Here is a 23547-nt window from a genome sequence, read left to right as displayed (position 1 = left end):
CACTGAATAAAGCTAACACAATGGTTGGTAAATTTCAACCTTACAGCCATAGACTTCATTTCCAAGCTACATCTACCACGGCTTTTTATGGTGGTGTTGATGAACAAAGTTATGGATATATGCTAGAATGGAAATTAGATATTTATACTTTTTTTAGTTATCTTAGTGATATGGGAAGCGGAGGAGTGCAGAATTGCAGATTTTTGGAGTCGAAAGAAATGTAACAGATAATTAATCATATGAATGAGTGCAATAAAAGTTTAATAATTTCATGTAAAAATGAGAGAAAACAAATCAATTTTTTTTTTCAAGAAAACAAATCAAAGTTGGGTTAATAGATTCCATTTAAGTTGTATTTATTGCTTTTTTTTCCCCACTTGAATTGTATAATGGCCAAACCCATACTCGTAGATACAAACAACTAAATTATTGCTGTCAATTTTGGGAGTTGAAGGGAATGTAACGGCTAATTAATCATATGAGCGCAGTAACAAAACATGTAGAATGAATAAAAGAAATGTAAATGAAAAAAAAAAGGGGAGAAAAAGAAATCAAAGGTGGGTAAAGTGGGTCAATAGAATCCGATAAAGTTGAAGTTATTGCATTTTTTCGTACTTGAATTGTATAATCTCCATACTCATGGACAACTATTTTTGTTTCCCAATTTTGAACATCCCCCCCCCACCCCCCCTCCCCCTCCCCCAAATTGATGAACGTTGTTCAAGGCATGCACTATAGGATGTTAATTTTAAAAAATTACTGTATACTTTCAGAGTATCATAAATCCGAACTCCCTTCTCTCACATGAATAGTGAGTTCCACTAATTAAATTCATAGTGAGACCTACTATTTATGTGAGAGGAGGGAATACGCATTTATAGTACTTTGAAAGTACCTAATAATTTTATGTTAATTTTAATTATACTCCTGTGGGGAGTAAAAAGACCCTAATGGGGATGTGGGCCTTTGGGCCATGCTAAGGAAGGCCGACCTGCTCTTGGGTTTAGAGCTTGTTAGTATTACGGGTCAGCCCATACGCCGAGGATCCGAGGATCCAGCCGAGGATGAATTTCCCTTCGGACGGACACCGGAGAACCCGGGACTTCATGGTAAAGGTTAGGGAAAGACACGGTCAAGACCAATAGTTAAAGGGGGTGAACCCTTGAATGTCCTAGAAGCATCGATGTTAGAGAAATACCAAAGATAAAGGCTGCCACCTCCACATTAAAGACCCTGCACCTACCACCCTGGCCGCATTAATGGGGAAGTGACACCTGAACAGTGGAAAGGAAACTTCTGGTTACTATTCAAAGGCACTGAGAAAAGAAATATCTAGGCTAAGGGGGAGTTGGGGCAACACGTGTACAAAGTATCACAAAGAGGAGTATTTAAGGAGAAACCTAGAACCGGAAAGGAGGACTCTCTTTTTTGGGTAATCGAAAGAAAAAAAAAAAAAGGGGAAAGAAATAATATAAGAACAGCTCTCGGCTTACGTCCGAGCAGGTTGATTTATAATATTCCTTGTTGTTTCCAAGTGTTTGCAATCTTTGGCTTGTCATTTAATCCTCAAACACTTCTAACCTGGGTTTCAAGCCCACACTCTACAAATTCATATTGTTTAAGGCTCATTGGGCCTGAGCCCATAACTGTTCTTGGGGCCAGGTGCAATTGTGCACCTACAACTCCTCTCAACTGTTCTAACTTGTACTATCGCACACTCTTGGTGTGATGGTCACTCCACAGGTATGAATGTTTATAAAGTGTGGGGGGTAAGGGCCGGGGTTCAAGTCTCCAAGAGCAAACTTGACACACATTTACACTTAGATTATGTTAGAATAGAAATTTTACCTTATATAAAAATAAAAATAAAAACTGTTCTAACTTGTAACATGTAGATTTTAATTAAATCGCGGGCTGTAATTAAATTGATAGTTTTAATTAGATTGGCCTTTGGGTTTATTTTATTTACATTGATCTTCTTGCATTGTTCAATACGTGGTTTTTTTTTTTTTTTTTGAATCATCATTGCTCAATACGTGAACATAAAAAAGAAAAAAAGAGTGCTAGGAAAATATCAATTTACGTAGGAATCATTGAATGATGCAAATAAAGTGCAGAATTATTATTATTATTTTTTTAATGGTGTGAAATTTAATGCTTATATATTAGCAATAAATTTAACACATGCCAAACATATATGAGGTGGAACAATTACAGTTTGCCGTGTAGCATTGTTAGTCCTAAATGTCATGAAAGATCTATTATGTTCAAGCCCCAAGTACCTACCTATAATATGTGAAACTAAGTGAAATTTAAATTAAAATTCTAAATTAGAGTTCCAATTTCGCGTAATGTGTCTTAAATTATTTATTTTTAAAAAGTTTTATTTCTTAATTTTAAAATCAAATGTAGAGCCATATTATAAATATTCATTTAAGTGAGTTATTAAGTATAAAAATCAAAGAGTTTATAATAAATGAGTTGTAAAAAAAAAATATTCTTCACAATAATTAAAAAAATAAAAAATTTACATTTTATACTTAATAATATTCTTATAAAATTTTTAAAAGAGTTAACAAAATATAAAAATAACTATCAATAATATTTAAATTATATATATAAAAATTATATTATATATTTTATTATATATCTTTAAATCTATCAATGTATCCCTGAGTTACAAGCTAATTCATAATTAATTAGGTTGTGAAAATTATTATTAATAATAGTTTAACATTTATAATTGGTAATTCACTAATTTGCGGTGAAAATCTTAAGGACTCATCAGCTTCTCTTTCATTTATTATTAAAAAAGAAAAAAAAATTGGCAACGGGTCATCATCGGCAACGCCAAGCTACCGCCATGAAGTGGCGGAGATTGAGAAGGAGAGAATCAGAGGAACACGAGAGAAGAGAAGAAAGAATGAGGAAAAAGATAAAAAATAAAAGAGCGGATGTTTTGAGCTGGCGGGGCGGGCAATGGAAAACCCCGCAGAAAAAAACCCGCGCTCTTTCTATCCATTTAAACCCTACTTTTATATATACTCAGCCACTCAGCTGTCCTTCAATATTCACAACCTTCTCCACCTCTCTCAGGTCTCTACTTTTCTTCACCTAAACACACTTTTGAAGTACATTTATCTAAGAATGAATTAGTAGCCAAGGATTACCCTCCAAAGTTTATTTTCTTTGCACCAGCTTCGCTTCTTTTTCTTATTGTGTGATTTTTTTCCATGTGGGTTTGTCTTTATCTACATCTAAAATGCTGTTTGTTTGTTTGTTTGTTTGTTTTTTGAGGTTGGGTTTTACAGAATCATAGCAATTGGGATCGTGTGTTTTGTTTTGTTTTACTTATATATTTCTATTGTTGGTAAAGAATGTAAGGAGAATGTCTAATTATTGATTGATATTGCTATTGGGTCCCTCTTTTACTCCTTTTTTAATTTTTCCTTCTGTTTTTGTTCCTTATCATTTGGATTTCTCACATTCATGGTTTTGGCAGGAGTATCAATTTCATAATTTTAGTATTTTTTTTCTTTATTTCATAAATATTTGATTGATACTGACTGGTCACAATATATAGTATCTATTGTATCCTTCTTTTGTTTCAAATAATTTTACCTATTTAGTGAAGGTACGCTAGCTATGGTTTTGTCTGGCCCTTTTAAGTCCTTAGCAAGGAGCTAGCCCATCTATACATCAAGGTAGCTTCAAATATCTTCTTTGGGTCTAGTGTAAAATGAGCAATGTCTATTTCACGAATGAACTTATGCACATAGGACACACACTCACCACTTTACACACAAATTGTGACTTGAAGTCACGATTTTAGTTCCAAAAATTGAGTGTGTATTTTGTGTGTATGTGAGTGTGTGCAATAAACATTTTCTATGTAAAAAATGGTTTAAGAAGAAATTCCAACAACAAAGTTAAGGATACAAATGAGATAATAGGATTGAAGTTGGAACAATCCAATATTGATTTCTAAGCTCAAAGACCTTAAGAAATATTCAAATTTGAAATTTCATAAATAGATGTGAAAAAGCTGCCTACAATGACTTAAAAGACACTTTATATTGCTTAGTAACCCTAAAATTCTACCCCTTTATCTTACTACTAGGACAAGGAAGACTCTTTCTTGTCTTAGTAGTATTAGAACTCCAAGTTTGAGTGAACTACAAACCTAATAAAATACTAACTTGGACCTAAAGAAAATAGAACCTTAGATACTTAAGGGGTGTTTGGGAGAGTAGTTTAAGTTATGTTGTTTGGGTGTTTTTGATATATGTGTGGGTGAAAAGATGCGTGAAAATGTGTGTAATGTTGTTTTAAATGTGTGGAAATGTGTTTAAACTAGCTTGCCAAACACCCCCTTAGATTTCCTAGAAATTTCTAGACTCAACTAGAGTACTAAAATAACCTTATTTGCATGAATTGTAGAGATTACAGATTTTTCCCTTTTTGACACTAAAAGACTCATGCCTAGGCCTTTAAAACCTCACTACTTTTACTTCAAATGGAATCTCATTGACCACTATTGTGTTATTTAAATCAACATGTGTATGCAAACCTTCCATGTCGAAAAGAACACTCTTATGGCTTGCATTGATACTGTTTGTGCATTCTCTCTTGAATAGTTTCTTTAATATGTAGCAAAGTACTTAACTATAAATCACCATCATTAATAGACATCATAGATCAGAGAAAAATCCCAGCCTACAACACAATATCTTTCAAAATTTTGATCTTTAAATTCAACTGCACACATCCTTTAATCCATCTCATGTTGCAACTTCTACAGATCTGGCATCTAGAAGAATTAAAGGGGTTTTCTTCTTTTATATTATCATTCTTGTTCTCAAGATCTACTTTAGCTATTTTCCAGCGTTTGTGGTCACCTTTTGGAATCTCCATTCAGGCTCGAGCTAGTTCCTGTTGTTGCTTGTTCAATCCACAAAATTCTTCAATTATACACCTCATCTTAGCCATGGTTGTCTGTTAGCTTGATTTCCTTTGCCCACACTCTCTACCATGACCAATCATTGACTAGTCATAGCTTAATGTTGCAATTTTTGACTCAAATCTGAGTTGTGGCTCAGATTTATGATCTTTTGCTTTGAATCACTTACTCGGGTTGGCTGTTCTTCATTTTTTAATAAAATTTTTGTTACTTATCAAAAAAAAAAGATTAAGAAAAAATTCTAACAGAAAATTATATTACAGCAAAGATTAAGATAATAGGATTGGATTTTAAACAATCACATCAATTTCTAGGTTCAAAGAGTTCAAGAAACATTCAAATATGAGAGTTCATATTTTTTTTTTTGATGAAATTTCATATAATAGATAAGAAAAAGCTGCCTATGACTCAAAGAGACTGTTTATAACAGCCTAGTAACTCTAGAATCCTAGTTGTTTATCTTACATAAAACAATTAATTTCTGTTCATCCAACTTCATTAAAAGTCTTGACCTTTGAAAATATAAAGACATAACAATAAATTAAACATAACATAGAGAAATAAAAGACAAATGATTAATGGTTCCCTTGGGGCTTACATTATCTATGTGCTTGCGTAGTTGGCTTCCCCCACACCACACCCACACATAAGTCTCTTCAGTCTATTCTGCCTACAAGTATAGTTATTAGTTAATGCTTAGTTTATAATTTCATCCATTCATTTGTTATTTTTCAGGTAATGAAAATGCTCAATTTTTTTTTCTTTTTAATTTTTTCATATGGAAGTATTCACCTACTGAATAATTGTTGCTCAATTGAAGAAATTTATTTATTTTTATGTTCTATTATATGGTTCTGGTCTTATATACTACATGATCAATTTTGTTATTTTGCTTATTTAAACTTGTTTGGTTACTAAGAGACTGTAGGAAAATACAAGAAATGAATAGCTTTCTGAGTTAAATTTGAAATGGAAGTTGGATGGTTTGGTTTATTATTATTTTTAGGTAGTTTTCCATTTTGGCATGATTTTTCTTAGTGAACAAACAAGGCATTAGGGTCTGAATATGAGAGGTTTTGAGCTGAGATTTTTGTCTATAAAGATACGATTTTGTATGATTTGTTATTAATAGTTAAATTTGAAATGGAAGTTAGATGGTTTGATTTTAAAAAGGGTAAAATACAAAAACCACGCCTAAGGTTTCGACTAGTGCTAAGCACTATCCAGACTTTTCAAAAATATCCAATTTTCACTCTATGCACAAACCACGCTTAACACTTTTTGTATTTATTTTTCCAAAAATTTAGTTTAATTGCTACAATGCAGTCCCATAGTAACTGTATTGTGACTTATATCAGTTATATGCACAATGGAGTGTTTGTGTAGTAAATAGTAGATGGATATAGCCAAAGATGGAGAAAGAAACAGAAAAAAGGCTTGGAGGAGCAGTGAAACTTTCAAATGGTGTTTGTGTTCAGGGATATTATTAGATATTTTTGAAAAATCTAAATAGTACCGGGCATTAGCCCAAATCCCAGGGGTAATTTTGCAATTACCCTTTTAAAATTTTTGCGACCATATAGAGTTCAAAATTTTGTAGTATCTAGTATTCATTCAATTTTCTTATAAACGACAAGGAATTTGTCTAAGCCTCATTTGTTGCAACAGAGATCATTTCCTGGCTGAAAAATACACTACTAAGGTTTATCTTGCAACATAACGTATGAATGATTCAAAAGAAATTTTTTTTTCATAGCCTTTCCTAGGACCCCAAAGTTTATGCATGGTTTTCTCAAAAATTAATAGTCATATAATTTTGAAGCTTGTTTGTAATTAGTTCTCTTATCATTCTAGCTGTTGCACGCATGGATTAATTCCACATGGATCAAAGTGAAGAGATGAGAGATGACGAGTGCTTGTCTGGCTCAGCCTTGCCATTGTTATCTCCCAGCGAAGGGTAAGTGTCTAGATGAGTATTTCTTTTTAAATTAAATTGCGTGAATTGTGATGTTTAGATTAATTTTTGGCAAAAATTGGTTGCCAAAACTAGTGAAGAGAAATTGTTATGTTGATTCGTGATTAATGATTTGAGTTTATTTAATAGTAAAAAGTAATTTCTGAAGATCTAAAGTCTTTTAAGAATTTTATTTTTGTCATTGCCAATAGAATGAATCTATTCTATTTTTTTGGTTATTATTATTATTGTTATTATTATTAGTAATTCACATATTTATTTGATAACTTTTGTGATGATGTTAGAAATGATAGCTCTAAACATTCGCTACCATTTTGGAGTAGTCCATCTCTGGAGTTGGTAGATGATTTGCCATCTACCCAGGATGTTGATTCAACTCCTTGTTCTAGTCCAACTGAAATTCCGTCAGATGATAGTAAAGGAAAGAGAATATCGGTTGTATGGAATCATTGTAAGAAACGAAAAGTTGAAGAGAAGGACTTGGTTGGTGAGTCTAAACAACAAGTGAGCATGGACTGTTATCATTTTGATCCAAACTTAGTGAGGAGGAAGCTTGTGAACATGGTCATCTTACATGAGTACCCTCTAAACATAGTTGAACACATTGGTTTTAGAGAATTTTCAGCTTCTCTTCAACCATTATTTAAGATGGTTTGTAGAAACACATTAAAGAGAGACATTTTGAAAATTTATGATTATGAAAGGGGGAAGACTTTTATGGAGTTGGAGAAGATTCCAAGTAGAATTGCAATCTCAACTTCTATGTGGACTTCAAGCAACAAAAGGAGACAGTTTATGCTTGTCAAAGCACATTATATTGATGACTCTTGGACTTTGGAAAGCCGGGTTATGAGGTACTTATTTGTTTTATGTGCCTTTTTATTTATTAAGCTATTCTATTATATTTATTCCGCCATTGATTATTATATTAATCAAGTTATATAGTAATTATTTGATTTGTTTGTATTAGGTTTATTTATGTACCTTCTCCACACACAAACGAAGTTCTTTCTAATGCCCTTCTAGATTGCTTATTAGAATGGAATGTTGATAGGAAGTTATCTACTGTGGTTGTGGATGATTATGATACAACTGATGCAATGATAAAAATTCTCTTGGACAAGTTTCAAATTAGTTCACTTATATTGCATGGATCATTGTTGCATATGCGTTGTGCTGCGTATATTTTTAATTTGATTGCTCAAGATGGTTTGGCTGTTATTGGTGAAAGTATTGACAAGATTCATGAAAGTGTACTCTTTTGGACAACATCAAAAAAGAGAAATAAAAAATTTGGAGAAGCAGCAAGACAATTACATATTTCAAGCACTAAAGAGTTGATTCTTGATTCAAAGACTCGTTGGAACTCTACATATTTGATGCTTTCTACTGCTTTAGTTTATAAAGATGTCTTTCTTCACTTGAGACAATGTGATTCATCTTATAATTGCATACCAGGTGAGATTGATTGGGAGGTAGTAAAAGATATTTGTGGTACATTGGAATTATTTTATGTAGTGACGGAGTTTGTTTCTGGTACTACCCACCCTAAAGCTAGCATGTATTTTCATTATGTGTACCTAGTGAAAATGAAGTTATCTGAATGTATCATATCTTCAAATGAGGCGATTAGGAAGATGGAATCAAACATGTTGGAAAAATTTGATAGTTATTGGAATGTGGTTGACTGTATCATGGGTGTCGCCACTGTCTTAGATCTAAGATTTAAGATGAAGTTGTTAGAGTGGTGTTTCCCTACAATTTATGGCAACACAGCTTATGAAGAAATTGAGAAGATTAGGAGAATTTTCTATGACTTGCTTGAGCAGTACCATTCTAAGGAAATGGATAAAGAAGACATTTTTGTTAATTCTTCATTCTGTATGACAAAGGGTTCTCAATCTAAGTCACTTTATGAGTTTGATTTGTTTGTTAGTAGTGAAATTAGAGTTTGATCATTACATTGAGGATGGAGTGTTGCCAAGAACCCCAAATTTTGATATTTTGTCATGGTGGAAGGGTAATGGTGTGAAGCATCCTACTTTGCAACGCATTGCAAGGGATATTCTAGCTGTTCCGGTGTCAACAGTTGCTTTAGAATCCCCTTTTAGTACTAATGAGCGATTGTTGGGTCCACACCGTAATAGACTTCATCCAAAGACATTGGAGGCATTGATGTGTGCCCAAAATTGGTTACAAAATGAAATTAAAGGTAACTAAACTAATAGTTCAATTAGTGATCAAATTAAATTTGTATTATATATTTTTCGTTTTAATGATTTGATGAGGTTTATTTTCTTTTGTATGTTTCTTTTCGTTTGTAGGGTCTTCATCTAAGCTAGAAGGTGGCACAATCCAAACAATTCTTGATGATTATGATGATCGTGGCGAGGAAAGTGATGACACTGAGCCTTTGGAATGGAATAGCTTTAGTTGTTTGAGTTGTTCACAGTGCGGCAATTCCGGAAATTTTTATAACATGTTTGTAGTGTGAGATGTTTGGTGGTTTGTAGTCTTTCAATGCTTAAAACTTGGTTTATGATGTTATGTATTTTATGTTGAGACTTGGATTATTGCATTATTATGTTCACGGTCTAAATTGTATGTTTTTTTTTACTTTTATTTATTTATTTTTTAAGAATTTGTGTTGTTCTATGATTACCCTTAAAGAGGGTTTGTGTCTTGAGGATCTTCCCTTTGTTTCTAGGTGGCTATGTAGCAGTTTCTCAACAAAAAAAAAAAGTTGGCTATGTAGCAAAATTTGGATATACTCAGAAAATGATCCAATTATCAATTTCGTGATAATGGAGGTATGATATGCCACCACTATCAGTGTCTTTTCTTAAAATTATTTTTGCATTTAACATCCACTTGATGGATTAAGATTTAAAAAAAAAAAAAAAATTGTTGGGGCAATCCCTTCATGAATTACTTGAAGTCTTTTCCATTCATTTAGAAATGTGTGGATTGAATTTTACTATTTCATCAAAATTTCAATAAAAGTTGATTATCACTATTTTGGTTTCTATTTAAGTTTTTTATGACAATAAAATCTAATCTTTTCATTTTAATATAGATAAAAAATTTTTCTAGAAACTACACTGGAGTTATTTTTTTGTTTGAAGGGAAACTTTCATTCATTCATCAAGAAGAAAAGGAAGTACAGCAGAGAGAGCAAATGAAGCTCAAGATGACTTTACAATGCTTATGGGGGGTCTGGGTAGAGCAGGGACTGGGGCAGTGGGGGCATGGTTCCTTTCGTAGAACCCGCAGATTTGGCAAGTTGGGCAGGTCATGGGCTGCTCTGCTATGTCCCTGTTTCAGATGATGAAGGCTCCAGCTGCTGAAGGAGAGGAGAGCTATGGATTCCGCCAAAGATGTGACCGAGCGTTCCTCCTGTTTTCTTTTGCATTAACAGATTGCACTATAGAGAGGGAGTCCGATTCAAATATGACACGGGGGGATGTTCATCTCATGAGCAAGAATGATATCATTTTCCAGGGCAATGGCTTCAACCATACAGTGTTAAAATCATCCGCTTGGCAAAATTTTATACTGAAGTAAATTTAGTTTCTCGTTATATGTGATTCAGAGAAAGTTAGGCTTTATCACACCATACAAGCCACCAAATTGATAGGATTCGATCTGCTCCTCGTTTTTTTATGAGATAAAAGAGAGATGTGGTTTTTAGATATTATTGTTTGTTATAAACAGTTTGTTAAACTGTTAATGGATTCTAATAAAGCTAATTATAAAGCCGGTACTGTATCCAAAAAATGAAAAATATAAAGTATATACCATTCATCATGATCAGATGATGATATAAAAGTATTACATTATACATCAAAAGTATAACATTATATAAAACACTTTAATGACCCAATTTGACTTAATAAAAACTTGATGTGGGAGTCTACATAGGCCTACAAAATAAACTTATCCAAATAATATGGGTATTACATATATTTGCTCAAGTTTAACAAAGAAAAGTACGATTATCAAATCTATATTATAAAACGACAAAGCAAATGTAGGGTTCCCTATTCCCCTGCCCTCTCTGTTCTTTCCCATTCTCCCCACCCTTCCTTTCAAACATAACCTGATGTAAAGACTAAGTAACAAAAATGAATAGAAAAAAGGAAGCCTTCAAACATGCAGGGATAAAGAAGAAAGAAAGGTAGCTTCTAGCTAACATCTGATGTGGTAAGCTTTGGCTCTTGAGCATCATCCACGGCCCATTTTTTTACTCGGTTACTAGCTACAATTACCTACACAGATGCACTTTTGTATAATGTTTACAAATAAAAAGTGGCTCCACATTTTTAAGTAAATAAGGTGCAAAAGTTAATACCTGTTCGTCCCAATTGGTTTTGTAGGTGGCAATAACAAGTGCAATAGTTTGAACGAAAGTTCCGAACAACATTCCCATCCAAATACCCTACAACATGACAACAAGAAAAACATTAAATGACAACAACAAAAGTGATCTTTTCAAAGGTACTTGCGTAATTACAACCAAGAGAAAAGTATGCAGTGAGGTATCTAAACTTCCAATTGAAAAATGTAGACCCTTTAACAAATCAGAGGTGCTACTTTAATTAGAGCATTATATCCATTTTTAAGAGTAGTGAGAAAATACTTCTTTTTTTGATAGAGAAGATGCGGCTTCTAAATTCCAACTTATTGGAAAATGGGGTACAGATAACTCACTTTGACTCCCATATCAAAAACATATCCAAGCACAAGGCCATTTGGAACCCATATAATGTAATAGCTGACTACGTTAACGTATGCTACAATGCTTTGCCAGCCAGCTCCAACAGCAACTCCTGTTCATGAAAGTGATACACATTGGAATTATTAATGCTCACAAAATTTATCATATTCAATCTTTACAAAAGTCAATTACTTTATGTCATTAGGATATAATTACTAAATGTGTGTAGCTTGCCTATAGAATCGTAGTAAAAGGGATAACAGAAGATAGTAAGAGGAAGAGTACCGGAGAGCACTGGCTGAACACTATTCAATAATATAGAGACTGCAAGCAAAGGTGACAAGTCCGCGATAGGCTCAACCACCTCCTCATTTTCAGTGAATATGTAAGCAAGTCTTCCTTTCAAGAATAGGAAGAACAGGAAAAGCACGAATCCAATGACAAATGAGGTAAACACTGTCACTACAATTGAGAACTTTGCAGCTTTTGAGCTCCCTCTTCCAAGCTAATTTCCTACCCGAACACTGCATTTATCAACCAAACATTCAAAACATAGAATTGCAAGTTTTAATACATTAAAACTAACTGTCAACATAACAGTTGAGAAAAAGCTGGTAAGTTAATAAGATGTGATTATAGTAACATCATTTTCACTTGTCCCACCACTTACATTATCTAATTATGTACCAATCTTGTGAAAAACTGAAACACAAAGCAGAGAGGAATTGAGAGAAAACTAATTCTGTAATTGCAAATGAGTTTGTTACAAGTTAATGATTTAATAATCAGCTCTACAAGATCTTTATATACACACGAAAAAACAGGGGCTCTAGAGGCTCTGTAATTAGTGCCCAAAATCATAACTAACTAATTAGAACTTCAACTAATGAACTAATGACAACTGGCAAAACCAATAACTAACTCCTACAACTGAATAGTTAAGTGATACGGTGCGTTTTCCCTTTTGGTTTCTTCCTTGTCGTTTTGCTTGTGCAATCTCTGCTTCTACTGCCATTTCGCCCAACTCTATTATTTCTATCGTTTGTCTCAATTTGGGAATTAGCTTCATTTTCTTCTATCTCAACTTCAACACTCCCCCTCAAGTCCAATGTCTCAGGCTCTGTGACTTGGACTTCCAAAATCTTAGGTTGAAATATATCCTTCAAGCCCAACCTGCTTGACAAACGTGAAAATGCTGATATTTCCAATGGTTTTGTAAATATGTTTGCAACTTGAGAATTGGTGGTGACATGAAATGTTTTGATCTTACCCTCCAAAATTTTGTCCCTAACCAAATGACAATCAACCTCTATGTGTTTGGTACGTTCGTGGAACACTGGGTTGGCAGCTATGTATAGAGTTGCTTGGTTATCACAGAACAACATGGCAGGCCTGTGATGATCAATATTCAAATCCTTGAGCAGTTGCATGACCCAAGTAATCTCACATGCTACACTTGCCATGGCCCTATATTTAGCTTCGGCAGATGACCAAGACACAACCCCTTGCTTCTTAGATCTCCAGGATATCAAAGAATCCCCCAAATAAACTGCAAATCCAGTGAGAGACCTACGAGTATCAGGGCATCCGGCCCAATCTGCATCACAAAATGCCTTAATGTGCAATTCAGTGTTACTAGGGAAGAAAATCCATTTTCCTGGAGAAGCCTTAATGAATTGAAGAACTCTATGTGCAGCCAATAAGTGAGGTTCTCTAGGTTGTGAGACAAATTGGCCCAATTTGTGCACAACATATGTTATATTAGGTCTAGTTAAGGTCAGGTACAATAATCTCCCTATAAGCCATCTGTACATACCTAGATCAGCAAGTAACTTACCCTCATACTTAGATAACTTCAGATTTTGTTCCATAGGAAACTTCACAGGCTTGCAACCAATAAAACTTGTGTCTTTCAAAATGTCTACGGCATATTTCCTTGTGTTAAACTGATGCCTGCATCAGTCCTTGCCACTTCTAAACCCAAAAAGTACCTTAATGAACCAAGATCCTTCAAACCAAATTGATCATCAAGCAACTTCTTCAAGGCAGTTACACAAGTGGGATTATTTCTTGTAAGCAAGATATCATCAACATAAACCAAAAGCACAGTAAAAGAGCTTCCTTGTGAATGTGTGAACAATGAATAATCTGATTTGGACTGCACAAACCCCAGCTGCAATATGGTAGTTGAAAGTTTCTGAAACCATTGTCTTGATGCTTGTTTAAGACCATAAAGACTTTTATTCAACTTACAAACTAAACCCTCCCCCTTGCTGTGAAAACCAGGTGGTAAAGACATGTAAACATCCTCAACTAAGTCACCATGTAAGAAGGCGTTATTGACATCCATTTGATGCAAAAACCAGCCATTCACAGCAGCCAAGGAAAGCACAATTCTAACTGAAACAGACTTAGCAACAGGGGAAAAGGTTTCAGAATAATCAAGACCAAGTTTTTGAGTGAAACCCTTGGCAACCAAACGTGCTTTATATCTTTCAATTGTTCCATCAGGCAAGTATTTAAGTTTATAGACCCATTTGCAACCTATGGCAGTCTTACCAGGAGGTAAAGGAGCTAAAGTCGATGTATTGTTGACCTCCAAAGCTTCAATCTCCTTGTCCATAGCAGCCCTCCATTTAGGAAATTGAACAGCTTGATGAAAAGAAACAGGCTAGGAGGGAGCAGCACTGACTGCTAGAACAAAGGACTTGAAAGTGGAACCTAAGTGAGAATAACTCAAGTAATCAGAAAGAGCATAAGGGAGACTAGATTAAGGTTTGGCACTAACAACACTTTTATAGGAATAGTCTGAAAGATAAGAGGGAGGAACATGAGGTCTGGTAGATCTTCTTAAAGGAGGAAGATCAGTCAAAACAGTTGAATCAGATACTGGTAAGACAGCTGAATCAAAAACAGGTTCATGACCAGGATCTGATAAAATTGGAGAGCCTAAAGTAATAGGATCAGGAGTAGAGGTAGAAGTGAGGTTTTGAAACAAATGGAGCAGATGAAGAAGTAACAGAATCATGAGAAGGTAGGATAGGAGGATTAGAGGTAGTAGGAGGAAAGCAATCTAAAGAACAAGAAGGATCAGAAATGACATAAGGAAAGACAAAATCAATTAAGTAAGAAGTAGAAGGAGAAGAATCAGAAGCATAGGGAAAGATTGACTTATAGAACATAACATCTCTAGAGATGTAAACAAAATTAGTTGCAAGATCTAATACTTTGTAACCCTTAATGCCATGAGGATAACCTAAGAACACACATTTTCTGGCCCTAGGAACAAATGTGTGTCTGTGAGAAGGTGAAGTAGAAACAAAACACAAGCAACCAAAACACCTAAGATGTTGATAAGAAGGTGGAACATGAAATAGCATTTCATAAGGTGTTTTGTTACCTAAAGACCTAGAAGGAACCCTATTAATCAAATGAATAGCAGTGAGAATGCAGTTACCCCAAAAACATAAGGGAATTTGAGATTGAAACTTCAATGCTCTAGCAACATTAAGGATATGTTGATGTTTTCTTTCAACAATGGCATTTTGTTGAGGTGTGTCAACACAAGATAACTGATGCAAAATACCATTGGATCGAAAGAAAACTTTGAGGTAAAACTCAGTGCCATTATCACTCCTAATTGTCTTAATGGAACCGTTGAATTGAGTTTTTACCATATGAGCAAAATTGGGAAGTAAAAACTTAGTATCAGACTTGAGTTTGAGTAGATACACCCAAGTACACCTAGAAAAGTCATCTACAATGGTTAAAAAGTATTTAAAACCTTCAGTAGTACAAGTGGCAAAAGGCCCCCAAAGATCACAATGTATTAATTCAAAAGGAGCAGAAGAAACATGAGTACTAATAGAAAAAGGTAGTCTTTTCTGTTTTGCAAAATGACAAATGTCACAGCAAGCAGTTTTATTAGAAATATCAATGTTTACAACACCTTTTAGCAAATGAAGTTTAGAAATTTTATCAACATATATCAACATAACAGTGGTGAAAAATTTTATATCGCTAAACTTATTGTATTATTTTATACCTACAATCTATAAGAACCATAAGTTTTAGTTTTAACTAGAAATTGATGGAACCTCCTAGCTCAATATTCTAGTAGAAAAGAAATACTTAATAGATGAAGACCATGATGATAGTGGTGATGAAGATATCTTTTGAGTGACGAAAAAATGTATTTTCTTTTGAGTGACGAAAGAAATACTTAAGAAATATATCATCGTCTCCCACCCATTGATGTGACGATGATGGCAATACCTTGCTGCAGACATGAATCCAAGAGATATCATCATCTCCCACCCATTGATGTTAAGACTGTAAAGAATCATATATTTGAATTATCATAGGGTATAGAAAAACGTTGGCTGAGGCAGATGTAGCCAATAAGAACGTAGTCATAAGAGATAAGAAGCACACAAAAATTTGTATGAAAATTACCGTATAGTTACAGCATCGATGGAAACCTCATAGTTTTTCAGGTATCCTGTTATAAGAACCAATGCTGTGTAGTACCAAAATTTTCCACACTGAAATGAAAAACTTGCGTTTACTTATATTTAAAGCTCTAGATACCTGATATATATCTATCATTTTTAATTTTTTGAGTAACAAAGTCATAAACTTCAAGAGAGTTATTTACAAAGATTTAATAATCAATGACACGTCAAATAAGTGAGGTCTTGAAAGTTTTCAAAGAATAACAAAGAAGTGAACCCCATGAGAAGCCTTGATCATAGAAATAAAGATGTTTTAAACAAATGGCTGAAGTGCAAACTATACCCTAGAGCTACAATTTGTACTTATAGTAAGTTGTGAATGGTGGTCTCTCCCTGGAAGGAGCCTTTCTCTTGACTCTCTGAGTCTTCTCCCTCCCCTTACAAGGGCCTTCCCTCCCTCTTAGGTAGTCAAAGAAAAGCTCTCCAATCCACCACACTCAACCGATGGACCAAACTATTCTAGAAAGCCTCAAGCATCTTCGGCTCACCAAGGATGAAGAAGAGGACATAGCCATTTCGACCATGAGCAGATCGGACCTCATGGAGGAATGTGCACTAAGCCTATTTGGTAAGCTACTTTTAGACCGACAACAGAACCAGAGGGCTCTAAAAAACACACTCAGAGCGGCATGGAAAATGGGATTTGAGTTGAGAATCGTTGATGTGGGAAAAGATATCTTTCAGTTCAAGTTTACTTTGGAATACCAGATGGAGTGGGTCGAAAGGAATGACCCCTGGAATTTTGACAACAACTTGCTACTATTATGTCAATGGAAAAAAGGATTATTTGTGACAAACATATCCTTCACACACTCTCCCTTTTGGGTTCAAGTTTGGGGCCTCCCATTCAAAAACTTATCAAAGGAAGTTGAAAGAGATTTAGGAAACAGTCTAGGGCGATATATTGAGACAGACAAGCGTTCTTGGCTCTCGGAGTAGGCAAAATTCATGCGGATCCAGGTAGATTTACCCTTAAGCAAGCCTCTCCACCGAGGGGGTAACGTTGCCAACCTGCATAAGAGCAAAACATGGGTCACCTTCAAATATGAGAGGCTCCCATGTTTCTGCTTCCAATGCAGGCTCCTGGGGCATGACGACAGACATTGCAAGACCTTCCCTTACTACCCCAACTCCCCCAAACGATATGGGGATTGGCTTAAAGCGAAGGGGAACTCAAAAGGGGCTACGGAGAGGTATAGAGCCTCGAGCAACGACGGCCTAAATAATGGTAGAACGGAGAAATCAACGGATAGATTCGGGGAAAAATTAGCCTTGGTGATTGAAAACTCCAAGGACCAGGAGTTCGACCAGAGGGCAAAACAGGTTTTTCAAAGCAAAGGACAAGACAGACAAGACTATGCCTCTGACAAGAGGGGCGATATCGAGGGGTCAAGCCTCCAAGCAGCGAAAAATTCGGGGAGCAGCAACAAGATCAGATCATTTGACATGATAGCTTAGTTACTTTACCTCCCTCGTGACAAGCATCGTGTGGAGGTATCGGGGAAGGGCTCTAGAGATGAATCTTCCTTAGTAGGCCATCCCAGCTCCACAACATTGGAAGCCTACGAAGTAACAAGTCCTCTAAAGCCCACGGTAGAGAAAGATAGCCCGTCAATGCAATCTAACTCTCTTTCAAGCCCAACAAAAGGAGCACAGCCCAAGGAAAGGACTAATTGGAAGAGGAATGCACGTGAGAAGGGCAAACAAGCCCAATCCATGCCCACAAGAGCCCAGGTGAAATGCTCTGGTACTAAAAGGCAAAATAAGCTTGTTTTCTCTGACGAAACAAAAGGTACCTCTCCTGCACTAAAAAAAATATGCACTCCACAACACTCTACCCTCACTCTTATACCTGATGGATCGGTAGTGTCTACAAGGCAGCACCGTCGGGCGCCATGAATTGCATATGTTGGAACTGCCGGGGAATTGGGAACCCCTGGATAGTCTATGCGTTGCGTGAATATGTTCGACAATGGAATCCCTATCTCGTCTTCCTAACGGAGACAAAAACAATAGTCAAACGTATGGAAAAAGTTAAATACAAATTAGGTTTTTCAAATGGCCTTTTTGTTCCTAGTAGAGGCCGTAGTGGAGGATTAGCTCTCCTTTGGTCAAAAGAGACTAACTTGGAGATCAAATCTTACTCACCTCAGCACATCGATGCCATAATCTTTGAGTAGCAAAATAACAACAAATGGAGATTCATAGGGTTCTACGGCCACCCTGAAACTCACATGAGAAAGGAATCCTGGAACTTACTCTCTTACCTAAGTAATCAATTTGCTTTACCTTGGTTTTGCTGTGGTGATTTTAATGAGATTTTTTCTATGATAGAAAAAATAGGGGGAGCTTAGAGGTCCCAGCACTAAATGGATGGTTTTTGTGAGGTTGTGAATGTGTGCGTCTTCCAGGACCTTGGTTACTATGGCCCAAAATTTACTTGGTGCAACCTGCAAGAGGGAAACAACAGGGTGTATCTTAGGTTAGATAGAGCATTTGCTAATTCTGATTGGCTAAATATGTTTGGAGATGTAAAAGTCTAGCATCAGGTTGAGTCCACCTCTAACCATAGCATTTTAAGAATTTCTAACCCAAGCCACACCCCCCTTCTCACAAGCGGCATTTTCACTTCGAAGCTCTATGGGCCAAAATGGAGGATTGTCATGAGATTATTGAAGCAACTTGGTTTAGTGGTGTACCTGCCAACACTCCTAGGGGAATTGCTTTCAACCTTAACTGATGTGTAGCCGACTTGTCGGTGTGGAACAAAGATGTGTTCGGCAACATTCCAAAAAAAATCTAAGAGAGAAGGAATAGGCTCAATGTGCTCACGGCTCAAGACTATGATGGTTCTAAGGGTGTGGAAATAAATTAGCTTAGGAAATAATTGAATGATTTACTTGATAGTGAAGAGATTTTATGGCATCAGAGGAGTAAAGTGCATTAGTACAAAGAGGGAGACAAAAACACAAAATTTTTCCATGCTAGAGCTTCGGATAGACGGAGAAAGAACACAATTTTGGGACTTTAGAGTGAGGATGGTAGATGGTGTGATGAAAAGGAGAGTATCTCAACCACGGTAGTGGCATATTTTCAAAATATATACACCACATCATCACCAAGTTGTAGTAAGGAAATAACAAGGGCCATTCCAAAGAGGGTCACTAGAGAAATGAATGAGGAGCTGACTAAACCCTTCACCGGAGAAGAAGTTTCAAAAGCCCTACACTAGATTCATCCCACCAAGGCCCTAGGCCCTGATGGTATGTCAGCTATATTTTTTCAGAAATATTGGAGCATTGTAGGAGTTGATATTACTAGCATGGTGCTTAATGTCCTCAACCAAAACCTTCCCATGGCAGCAATAAACCAAACAAATATTTCCCTCATTCCAAAAACCACTCACCCCACCAAAATGACGGAGTTTCGACCAATAAGCCTTTGCAATGTGGTCTATAAACTTCTCTCTAAGACTCTTGCAAACTGACTCAAAGCTATCCTACCCACGGTTATCACCAAAAACCAGAGTGCCTTCACCTTAGATAGGCTAATCACCGATAACATATTAGTTGCTTTTAACCACACTTGACCTTAATCATAAATCTAAAGGGAAGGATAGTTTTATGTCCATCAAACTTGATATGAGTACAGCCTTCGACAGGGTCAAGTGTGGTTTTGTGAGGGGAGTTATGGAAAGGCTAGGATTTGATGGGAGGTGGTTATCTCTTATTATGCAGTGCATCACATCCGTTTCCTATTCTGTCATCATTAATGGTGAAGCATTTGGTAGTATCACTCCCACTAGGGGCCTTAGACAACGCGACCCCCTCTCTCTAGGACTCTTCCTCCTATGTGCTGAAGGTCTATCAGCCCCCATCCACTAGGCAGCCCGTGCCCAAGCCCTCTAGGGTATCTCCATATGAAGGGGCTGCCCAACCATCACTCATCTATTCTTCGCAGACGACAGCCTTTTGTTTTGTAAGGCTACCTCCCAACAATGCCTCGAGTTGGTTCAGATTCTTAGCTCCTACGAAGCAGTCTCAAGACAAAAAATTTATGCAGATAAGTCCTCTATTTGCTTTAGCCCTAACACTCCTAACGATGCTAAGGAAGAAATTTTGGTCATCTTAGGCCATATGCAGTGCTCCCAACACAGGAAATACCTCAGTCTTCCTTCCCTAAATAGTAAATCCAAAAAGCAAGTCTTTCCGGAGATAAAAGAGAGGGTAAGCAAGAAGTTGGCTGGTTGGAAGGAAAAACTTCTTTCCATTGGGGGTAGAGAGATTCTTATAAAATCAGTTGCTCAAGCGGTGCCTACATACACCATGAGTTGCTTCCAATTGCCAAAAGACCTTATGTGATGATCTAGAAAGAATGATGAGGAATTTTTGGTGGGGTCAAAGAAATCAAGAGACAAAAATGGCGTGGGTGAGCTAGAAGAAATTATGCAAATCAAAGCTTTTTGGGGGCATGGGTTTCGAAAACCTTCAAGGGTTTAACTTGGCTCTCCTCGCCAAACAAGGTTGATGGATTCTTTCCAACCCACACTCCCTAATGGCTCGGGTCTATAGAGCAAAATACTTCCCCCATGATGATATATTGAGTGCAAAACTGGGAAGCAATCCGAGTTATGCTTGGAGAAGCATTTACAATAGCCTCAAGGTTATTAGAAAGGGCATGAAATGGTGGGTAGGCAACAAAAAGAGGATCCACATTTGGGAAGACAAATGGATTCCAACCCCAACCACTCACAAAGTGATCTCCACTCCGAGAGCTTTCAAGGACTTCCCAATGGTCTGATCCCTTATTGATGAGAATAGCAAATAGTGGAAACCAGATTTAGTAAGATCTCTCTTTCTCCATCTTAAAGCAAATGAAATCCTTAAAATACCCCTCAGCCACAACCTACTTGAAGAGTCCCTAATTTGGATGGGGAATAAAAAAGGATCATTCACGGTGAAAAGTGCTATTATGTGGCAAAGGGGCTGCTTGATGCAGGTACAGTCAAAGAAAGCTCATCAAACCACCAAGCCTATCCCTTTTGGAAGAGAATCTGGCAGCTGAACGTCCCTCCAAAATTTAAAATTTTTGCTTGGATGGTTTTCCTACAATGCTCAACCTTCGGCGTAGGGGGTTAAATGCCTCTGGTTTCTACCTAACCTATGACAAAGAATTCGAATCAACAACCCATGCTCTGCTCCATTACAAACACGGCAGGAAAACTTGGGCTTGTTGGAATGATTGCCCCGTGGACCTCTCCTCTCCAATGCATGACCTCATCGGCATCACAACCCAATTTCTAGAAAAAGGGTCTTCTACTGATTTGAACCTAGTCTACATGGTTGCCTGGACTATTTAGGGAAATAGAAACAATGCCATCCACAATGACATCGGCTACTCTCCAACTCAAGCTTAGGAGATAGCAAAGCGAACTCAAACAGACTTCGCCACCTCAAGCACTCATGATCACCTCTCTCACCCAACGGATAGGACTCATTGGTCTCCTCCCCTTCTAGGCTTCCACAAAATTAACATGGATGGGGCAACTGCAAATGATGGAGAACATGCTAGCATTAGTGTTATCATTAGAGACCACATCGGAACCACTGTTGGAGCTCTCAATAAACTCCTTCCATCGGCTTTTTCTGCTGATGTCACGGAGGCGTATGCGCTGCATTAGGGGGTTCTTTTTGTTGTAGAAATGGGGACCTCCAAAGCCATATTTGAGTCTAATTCCCTAAGTCTTATTCATGCGTTAAATTCGAATGAAAATGTGGGGGGGGGGGGGGGGGAGCTCGGCCACATCCTCCAGGATATCAAGTCCTCGACTCAGGCCTTCAGCTGGAGCTCCTTTAAACATCTGAAAGGGGATGGCAACAGAGCTGCACATGAATTGGCTAGGGAAGCAAAGTTCTCGGGTCAAGTCCACACATGGAAGGGGGTCTCTCCTCCTTTCATTCAACAGATTATAGAAAATGACTTATTGTAATTTCTATGTTTCTTTAGTTCTGTTGTAATTCGTTTTCAGATCAATGGAATTTCCATATTTCCCTATCAAAAAAAAAAAAAAAAACAAAAAACAAAAAACAAAAAAAAACTATACCCTAGAGCTTGGAGTTTTATGGATTTTAACCCCTGAAGTTATATTCTATTTGCATTAGCAGCTCCTTCTATCATATTTTCTGTTAAGTGTCACGTAAGTTTGCAACATGTGCTAGTCCAATAAAATGATGCCATATCATTTTCATTATGTCATGTGCAATTATTTTATTGGGCAAACTAAACACATGGAAAAAGAGCTATTGATACAAACGGAATATAAAATTCATATTATAAAATTTTAGAATGTAAAATCCAAAAACCCTTAAACTCTAGGAATGTAGGTTACAATTTAGCCAAACAAAAATGATAACTAACTATTTTAAAATAATTTATTTGTTTATTTCAGACCATATACCATACTGAATTGACATTGGCCTGTACTTTTAAAGTTACTAAATTCCTAGTTCGTCTTTCAAGTTTATTAATTGCATCAACTCACTAATTGAGAGAGAAAGCCTTACCAAAGCATAACACCAGATGATAGAGAAAGCTTGACAACAGGCCAAAGATCCTTGAAAGCCAATAAAGAGAAACCCTTCCATGTATCCCGACAACCTCCACACATAACATATATAAGCTGACCAATATTGGGAATCCAAAATGCAAACACAGTTGATAACATTGCACCAGGAATCCCAAGCTTATATTTCACAGTTAAAAGCCATGAAAGGAAGATATGGATTACAATTGTCACTGCTGCCAAGTAAGTAATAATCATGTTCTTGCTCTGTGATTGCAAGCACATTTGACATGTAAAAGACACAATAAAGCAAACAGAGTACTAATTAACCACCGACCAACTTCTCCTCCTATATATGCCATGCTATCACTTTGGCCTAAAAGCTTTAGAATCGGGGTTGTGAAGATAAATAGTGGGAGAAGGAAATTTGATGCAATGAACATTACGATCCACGATCTTTGAAGATATACTCCAAGCATGTGGTATTGTTTTGCACCATATGATTGCCCACAGAGAGTTCCCAATGCACTAGACATGCCCAACTGCATTTCCAAATTCACAAGAATTACATAAATCTCACTAAACAAGTTCTGCTAGGCAAATTGAATTTCCATTCATCAAACAACTTTTTCTTATAACCAGTTACAGTTTATAATTGCAAAAAGGATGCAATAATCAAAACAAAGAACTCATCCAGTGTGGGTGGTTATTTGAAGCAATGTTACAATGTGATAATAAATACTTTTTCTTCTTTTCTTTAGTAACTAGATGATGTCCCGTGCAATGTGTGGACTATTTTATAATTTCGTTTGAAATCAT

General features: G+C 36.3%; 2 pseudogenes; one reads left to right on the top strand and one right to left on the bottom strand.

The window, feature by feature from the left end:
* Window positions 1-3590: 3590 nt before the first annotated feature.
* LOC142609356 (zinc finger BED domain-containing protein RICESLEEPER 3-like) lies at window positions 3591-9521 on the top strand (annotated as a pseudogene).
* A 1598-nt stretch (window positions 9522-11119) lies between these two features.
* LOC142610700 (protein DETOXIFICATION 22-like) lies at window positions 11120-23264 on the bottom strand (annotated as a pseudogene).
* Between the last annotated feature and the right edge of the window lie 283 nt (window positions 23265-23547).

The sequence above is a fragment of the Castanea sativa genome, chromosome 9, assembly GCF_040712315.1.
Source record: "Castanea sativa cultivar Marrone di Chiusa Pesio chromosome 9, ASM4071231v1".
Taxonomy (NCBI): Eukaryota; Viridiplantae; Streptophyta; class Magnoliopsida; order Fagales; family Fagaceae; genus Castanea; species Castanea sativa.
The sequence above is the reverse complement of the archived record's forward strand: the minus strand, read 5'-3'. Positions and strand labels throughout refer to the sequence as shown.